Source organism: Lactuca serriola, chromosome 2, assembly GCF_051521515.1.
Source record: "Lactuca serriola cultivar US96UC23 chromosome 2, Lser_US96UC23_V15, whole genome shotgun sequence".
Taxonomy (NCBI): Eukaryota; Viridiplantae; Streptophyta; class Magnoliopsida; order Asterales; family Asteraceae; genus Lactuca; species Lactuca serriola.
Genome location: NC_136409.1, coordinates 183,020,418 through 183,029,037, shown reverse-complemented (window position 1 = coordinate 183,029,037; position 8,620 = coordinate 183,020,418). Strand labels below are relative to the sequence as shown.

The following is an 8,620-nucleotide window of genomic DNA, read 5'->3' as shown; positions in this document are numbered from 1 at the left end:
ATATCACATTAGAATATGAAGGAAGGTATATTCCATTTTGGAATTTAACTCTAAGAGACCTGAGTCTAAGCATTGCATCATTCGATGAGAGGTCAGTAGAGCACGACCCATCGGTTTGTTACAATAGATAAAGGAAAGTATTTATCCTGAGAAGAAGAAGGAGTCCATAATAACGACTTATTTGGTAAATCGAAGGTTACGATTGAAAGTACAACATAGTACGATAAGCAGAGGCAAGATTGAGCATCGTCTGCGATCAAGAAATCCATAGAGTTAAATACTCTTTTGAGGAAACATAGAATTTACGGTTATTACCTAGGATGAAGAGATAGCGTATGGAATCATTATACAAGTTCTATTTTCGTTGATGATTCTGGGACGTAATCATCCTAAGGGGGAGATAATTGTAACGCCCTTAGATCAGGGCTAGTCGATTTAGAGACGATAGGCGTCAAAAATGAATTTTTGATGAAAGATTATTTAGAATGAATAATCTTAACTAAGTTGTAGTATACGTTACAAGGATTCCGTACATATAAAGAACGCCGAAATCCGAGTTATAACGAAGAAGTTATGATCTGTCGAAGTTTCGCAACAGAACCGGCACGACACAGCGCGACGTAAAAAGTGAATTTATGTTAGAGTGATATTTAGCCTTAGCAATCTAAATGAAAGTCGTAGAATACATTAAACCATGAGCGTGCATAAAAAGAACGCCCAAATCTGACTTCGTATAAGGAAGTTATGATTTTTCAAAGTTTCGACTTAGCGGTATGCAGCCCGAATACTCGATTTGAGACCGAGCGGTTTTTAGCTGAAACAATCTAAATGAGAATCGAAGATCTCATTAATTTTAGTAAAACGATAAAAAGATAGGCGAAAACAGACGTCGGATGAAGAAGTTATGATTTTATAACGAAGTTTTCTTGTCCCGGCCTACTAAAAATAAGTTCAAAATTAGCCGACAGAGTCTAAACGAAAGTTGTAGAGCGTAGTCTCACCTACGCGGGGATATAAAGAACGTCAAAAACGGAGTTCGTATGAGGAATATATGAATTTTTGAAGTTTATTAAATATTTTCGATATTTAATTTAAATATAAATTCGATATTATCCCGAAGGGGGGAAGTCAGCGTTCTTATCCCCATTACGCCCAGCGTAATTTAGAATTACGCCCAGAGTAAGTCGGGTTTCCAGCCCCCTATAAAAGGGTGACGAGGGCAGCCGAGTTCTTTGCTCATTTCTTCCCTTTCTCTCACGTTTTTGCATCATTTTTCGTGCAAGAATTATCCCGAAGCCCCGGTATCATTCTCGAGCCCCGAAGCAAGTCCCGAGGCCCCGAAGATCCCGAGAAGTGCAATTCCCAAGCCGAAGCTCTGCCCGCGAGGAGTCCGGTTTTTTTGAAGATCTTCCAGATCTACCGAAGACTACTACTTCTACAAGCCGTAGTGCTGTCCGATCATCTTCTAATCAAGTGAGTGTGTAGGCACTCTCATCTTACACATAGATATTAAGTATTTTATAAAATACGTACTATGTGTATATATAATGTTGTTTATATGTGTGAGTTTGTGGTCACTTTCTTCTAACACATAAATATTAAGTATTTGCTATGAAATACGTGTTATGTGTTTATACATTGTTTGCTTATTTGAGATGAGTGTGGAATGAATGTTTATATAGTTTTTAAATGAGTTAAACTGTATATGTATTTTATATCTACAAATATATTGGGTAGAATATGGGTAGATAAATGATGAGGTATAAAAGATGATATAGGTAAATATTGGTAGCTGCGCCTAATAGAGAACATCATGATATCGGTAGCCGCGCCTAATAGAGAACATCATAATACTAGCAGATGCGCTTAAGAATAATATTGGTAGATGCACCAATTAGAGTATGTCATAATACTAGCAGATGAGCTTATAGGATAATACTAGCAGATGCGCTTAAGAATAATATTGGTAGATGCACCAATTAGAGTATGTCATAATACTAGCAGATGCGCTTAAGAATAATATTGGTAGATGCACCAATTATAGAATGTCATAACACTAGCAGATGCGCTTATAGGATAATACTGGTAGATTCGCTTAAAGGATGATGTTGGTAGATGCGCCTTATGTAGCAATAGATTTTGTACTAATTCCTTAGGTCAATCCTAGGAATGAATGAATGACATGTAGTTGAATTCTTAGGGTAAAATCCTAAGAAATAAAGAAGATAATGGGGATGGGTAATTGGGTTGATTGTTTGATGGTTGAATATAATAATTATATTATTGTGGGTTGAAAACCCTATATGCTCACCAGGCTCCCAAGGTTGACCCACTCAGTTTTCTTTGTATCACAGGTATCGATACGAAGATATATTTCACGGAGAGATTAAAGGAGATGTAAAATCTTTAGTGTAAATAATGTAAGTTTCGTTTATGCTTATGTGTCTGTATCGGAACATGACATCCCGAGATTTTGTTATATAATGAAAATACATTTCTTTAAAGAAATGCTTTGATAATTTTTATCATATTTTGTTTTGGGAACAAATTCCGCAACTGTTTCTTTAAAAGATTACTCTGATTTTAAAAACAAAATCGGTCTTTTCTGGCCAAGAAATTGGGGATGTCACAGATTGGGAGTGTTGAGAGAGAAAGAAGGGTGAAGTTGTGAAGAAATGAGGTGATTTCCGCCTCTATTTATAGGCTGTCTGGAGCCGATTCACGTTGTGGCACTTAAATCCACGTCGTGGACTTGCGTGGGCACCAAGGCTTCACCTGGTGCTGACACGTGGCGTTGGACGCAGGTAAAACGTCCAAATTTTAAATTTTAAAAAAAAAATCCTAACTTTCACATACAAGCTATGTTTTTGACATTCTCTATATCCACGTGTAGGTATTGACAAGATCTACAACTTTCCTTTTAACTCCATTGGCTAATTCTCGACCGATTTTAAATTTAACAGTATGAGAAGATTACACTGTTTAATGACCGTGTAAAATTCATAACTTCTACATACAGACTCCGTTTTCGAATGTCTTTTTATCGTTGAATTCCTATTAATGAGATATTCAATTCTCATTTAGGTTGTGTCAGCTAAAAATCGATCGATCCAAAATTCGAATTTCGGGTTGTGCACTACTATGCTAAATCTTATAAAATCATAATTTCCTCATACAAAGTCAGATTTTGACGTTCTTTTAATGCACACTCTCGGTTTAATGTATGCTACGACCTTCGTTTAGATTGTTAAGGCTAAAAAGCACTTTATCATAAACTCACTTTTTACGTCACGAAGTGTCGTGCTGGTTTTGTCGCAAAACTTCGACAGACCATAACTTCTTCGTTATAACTCGGATTTCGACGTTCTTTATATCTTCGGAATCCTTGTCACGACAACTACAACTTTCTTCATAGATATTGGGTTTATTTATTATTTTATTTTTGACGCTTATTTTCATTATTAATTTATTATATCTTATAATTTAGTATAATTAATGCGCATAAAATCATATAATTTACATAATATTCAAGTAATCTTTATTACTTCAAAGTAGGTTACAATCGTTGACCCTAACTATTACATCATCAAATTAATGCTTAGCTTAGAAACGAGGGCATTACACATAATATGCACAAGAAGATGGAGGTGAGTTTGCTTGATGATCCCTTGCTAAAAAAGGGTTTCTTTCTACCTCCAAATGATCAAAAACACCAAATGTAACTCAAAATATCAAGAGGAGAGGCTAGGGTTTATAAGAGGGTATTCTGGAGGTGATGGAGGCTGAGGGTGGTCGAAACCCCAGCCGTTATATTCCTTATATAGGGCCCAAAGCCTGAAACTTAGGATTTTGTGTACAATACGACATCGCGTCGCGATCTTAATAAACCAGCACGTTGTGGTGACGTGTCACCACCACACCGTGGCAACCAATGCATCATGCAGCGGGAAAGCAAAACTCTCAAATTCAATAACTTAAGCATAAGAGAATTTCAAAGAATAGTACCTGAAAATTCAGATGTTACACAACTATTACTTTTTACTTTCTGTCTACCCAACTCATATTATTTCAACATGTTTAGTGTTTCAACCTCATATGTCATGGCATATTTCAATGTATACCCTAACTCGAAGCACGAAACGAACTTAACACAAAAATAAACAGGTAGAAGCAATACAACACATTAATTAAAAAGGTCGGGTTAGTGTCAAATTCTCAACACGTTTATTGTTTTGACACGACATTACACGTCACGACATATATGTCAGGTGTAATTGTGGGTCCTCTTTTAACATCGTATCATTAAAATGTAATTGACTAGGAGAAAAACAAATATTGAAAAAGGATATGGATAAAGGGAGTAGCATTGTAATTTACTTAAACTACGGAGATGCATTGTGTGAACTTTTCAAAGATTTGACCAAAATTAGAAATCTAACTAAAGGACAGGGACCAAAACTATAATTTACCCAAATAATACTATTAAATTTAAACTTTCATTTTCACAACAACTAGTGAAGGTTCCCCCGCTTTACGGGGTTTAGAAGCCTTCAGTTGATTCCAAACAAATTACACAATTTGACATCCTGCAGATGGCGAAGAGTAGCAACACACTTTACTTAAGTTTTGATCAGTTGATACAAATAATTTGACATACACATAAGCAGATATATATATCTGATTACACATTCATACAGATCAAGTCTCACATAGCCATGGTCAAACCATGCATCCCATAAGCGATATCATATGTTTGTTAACCAATTTGTAAATGACCAAGTTTTCATAGCTAACTAAGATATATCCCATAAAGCCACATCATTTGTAGAAATACAACCGAAAATGAGTCATTTAACTCGACTCTTTTCCATGCACCCGACCTCTCCCTTCATTTTGTTCTACTTCTATACCATTTGTTCACATAATTAACATAATTGCATGCCATAGGTCTTTCTCTCTATTAATGCAACATTCAATACCTTCTTCATTACAATTATTGTATGTTCATGGTCGTATTAAAGTCATAGATTACACATTTGGTCATTACTTGGATGTAACAGAGTGAGTTAGTAGCAAGAATCTGTAAGTTTGTCCTTATTGAAAGATGTTTAAAAGTTTTCGTAAGTAAACAAGACTAAAGTAACCTTTAAATTTCTTATCCATACTGCCAGTCAATTTGAGGAGCCGATCAAAATGAAGTTCACAGTATAAAACTCCTTCAAAAGAGTTGTAATTACTTTGTAACATCCATAAATTTTATGCCAAATTTAAACTTTTTCAATCATAAATAAAACCCCAATAGTATTGTTTACAAAAATGTTTTCAAATCATTATTCAGTCAGAGTGTCCCAAAAGTCAGATCATAAGGATGATGAGCGATACGGTCACACCTTCGCCTTGCCATGATCTCCCGAAGTACCTGAAACAATAATTGTAAACTGTAAGCCCGAGGGCTTAGTGAGCTACCCCCAAAATACCAATACCACACTAACAATATCATATCAGTAATAATCAATCCATCAATATTCATACTGGGCCATTGGCCTAACTGGACCGCCCTACAGGGCCTACAGTCTAATTGAATCTATACTGAGCCTTCGGCATGATTGCACCGCCACGTGGGCCTACAGTCACCCCAGACCGCTCATAGGGTATGTTGGCCTTTAGCACAAAGTAGGACCGCCTCAATCCAACCAACAAGCAAGTAATCATGTGCGCATAACTAACATATACTGGCATATACAGACATCAAATATATTTATTTTATGGATCATCAATCATAATAATCTATCATGACTAGAGCACAGGCCCAACAGGCCACTAACATACCAATCCCTAAGGATCACAAAACATAACATACTGTATATCCTGATTTCGATCTATCGTATCATAATCGCATATATCATATCATAACAATAACAACTACAGGGCCGACCATGGTGCCTTAGACCCTTTTGATACAGTGAGGATAACTCACCTCGTAGATGTCGACTCGGTAAATAAATCCCAACTCTCAGATCACTTGCCAAAGACTCCACCACCTAGTACCATAGTACGAATATACTCATAAGTCCTCAACCTCACAAGGTACTCCATAAACCAGCTAGACAACCCCTGGTCAAAGTCAAAGTCCTCAGTCAAGGTCAACAATCCATGTTGACCTTAACTCGCCAAGTACCCTCGGCTACTCGTCGAGTTCCTACGATTTTCGATCGAAATCCTAAGACCACCCGTCGAGTTTCCTTCTAGCAACATGACGGATACACACGCATTCATAACTTGGGGAAAACTCATCCGACTCGCCGAGTTGTTCATACAACTCGTCGAGTCTATGGCAATCCTCATCGAACTCGCCAAGTTTTTCATCCAACTCGTCGAGTTCATGGCCATCTTCATGTGACTTGCCAAGTCAACCTTGCGACTCAACGAGTTCCTTCAGTCCTTAAGCCATACAGACTCATTTAAGTCATGCAATGGCTCCAAATTACAGATCCAAGCTTCTAGGGCATGCTTTTCACGTAAAGTTGCAGACTTTACGTGCATGCATGACTAAAAAGGCTCTTAATGCCAAATCTAAGCTCTTAATGGGGTTTCATGCACAAGGAAGGCCTCATCCACGACCAAAATAGAAACTTTATGATTCTAGAACTTGAGAAGGGTCCAGATCTGAAGTTACAACTTTAGATCTAGCCCATAGTTCACCAAATTGACTCCAAAAATCCATAAAACCCTAAAACTCAACCACAAAGAGATCTAGAAGAGAAGAGGAGTAAAGATTGCAACTTGATACCTCTAAAAGATGCTAGCTGAGGTAAGTTCTGTTTCCCACACCTTCCTTGCTTCAACCCCTTTGCTCTTCAAGCTTTTCCCTCCTATCCAACCTTCTTTCCAAGGCTTAAAACAAAAAAAGAGTACCACACGAATTAGGGTTTTACTGAGCTCTCACAGAATGTAAAGAGGCCAAAGGAGGATTAGGCCTCCTTAAATAGGGTGCAAAACCCCGAGATTTAGGGTTTCCTCTGCCAGCTCCTACTCGTCGAGTCCCTCCCTGGACTCGGCGAGTAGGTCACTAAACACGCGGTCCCACCCCGCTGCTACTCGACGAGTAGGGCAACCAACTCGTCGAGTAAGACTTAAAACCAAAGAACCTTTTATTTAAATCCATACCTGAGAATCGGGGCGTTACATACTTAACTGCAAAAATATCAAAAAAATCAAAAAAAGATCAAAACATATTACTATTATAATGTGTTTTTTATATGAAGGATATCATAATTACATAGAATTCATGGAAAAAATCGTTATGGCGTAGGGTTCCAACTTACAATAATTTTTATGTTGTGACAATTGATCTGAAGGGTCCCTATTTTCATTTTCTGTTTTGATGAGAGAGTTAAAAGAAAGAGTAGAAAAAAGCCCAAATAAAATAGTCACAAATTAATATACGTAGCAAAAGCTGATAGGACACATTAGCCAATCGCCTCCCTGTTCGAATTTCAAAACCATCAAAACATATTCTTTAATCATCATTTATCATTTATCCATACAACACTTTTATAAAATAAACAGAGGATTACTGAATCTTGTCTAAAGGAAGGCCCAATTGCATAACAATTTCTTCTACATGTAATCATGATTCCCTTGCTCTGAAACATACAAATAGCTTACAAAAAACTGGAACTTCACATAATAAAACTAAAATAAACCAAACTAACCAACTTACAAATTGGCTGGAAGTTGCAAATAATTTATCACCCTTTTATCAATTCCATAAAGTCCATCAACAACATATTGACCAGTGAACAACCAAATTTTAAACTTAACATGACACAATACTATTTCTTATGATTAAAACTGTAGAAAAGATTCTAAAAGGTTACCTGATTTGATGGAGCAGTTTGGTAAGATTGTGTGTTAATTCCAGAACTTGGCATATGAGATTGATTACTACTAATAACTACTACCAACTTGTTGTTTCTATCACAAATAAACACAAGATTTTCAAGCATTTTTATTTGAATATCATGTGTTTAATGTTAAGAAACTTGGAGTAGAGTTGTGAAATTTTACCATTAAATTTATGTTGTAAGAGTGGACATATATGCATTCAACAAAGTGATGTGTGATCTCATGAAAATCAGTCACAGGCCTGCAAGTTTAACAAATATCATAAACGGAAAAGTGATTTAGGTGAAAGATCAAATGATTAGAGAAAAAAAAGGAGTGGAATATGGACATCATAGTTGATGCAAAGACCACTAACTGCTTTTTCCACTGAAAGCCTTTCAGTTGACCATGAACTCGAACGTACATTCCCTCCCTAAATATTCAGAGCAAAAAGAAGAGAATGTCATAGTTGATGCAAAGACCACTAACTGTTTTTTTCCCTGAAAGCCTTTTAGTTGACCATGAACTCGAACGTACATTCCCTCCCTAAATATTCAGAACAAAAAGAAGAGAATGTCAGATTTTCCATTCAATTTTCCATTTGAAAACCTAGAATTAATTGGGGATTTACATTATTGCTTCCATCTCCTTCGTGTCTACAGGTTCATGAACCCTAATACATCATAAACATGAAAATTATATTGTGAAAACACAGAATATGAGGGGAGTGTAA

The 8,620-nt window shown here is 36.5% G+C and overlaps 1 long non-coding RNA gene across 1 annotated transcript; it reads right to left on the bottom strand.

Annotated features, from left to right (window-relative positions):
- Nucleotides 1-5,172: 5,172 nt before the first annotated feature.
- LOC145087668 (uncharacterized) lies at nt 5,173-6,934 on the bottom strand. The gene is made up of 3 exons (XR_013700850.1): nt 6,791-6,934; nt 5,978-6,041; nt 5,173-5,419 (listed from the first exon to the last, which is right to left on the bottom strand). It is a non-coding gene; the product is annotated as an uncharacterized LOC145087668 (long non-coding RNA).
- Between the last annotated feature and the right edge of the window lie 1,686 nt (nt 6,935-8,620).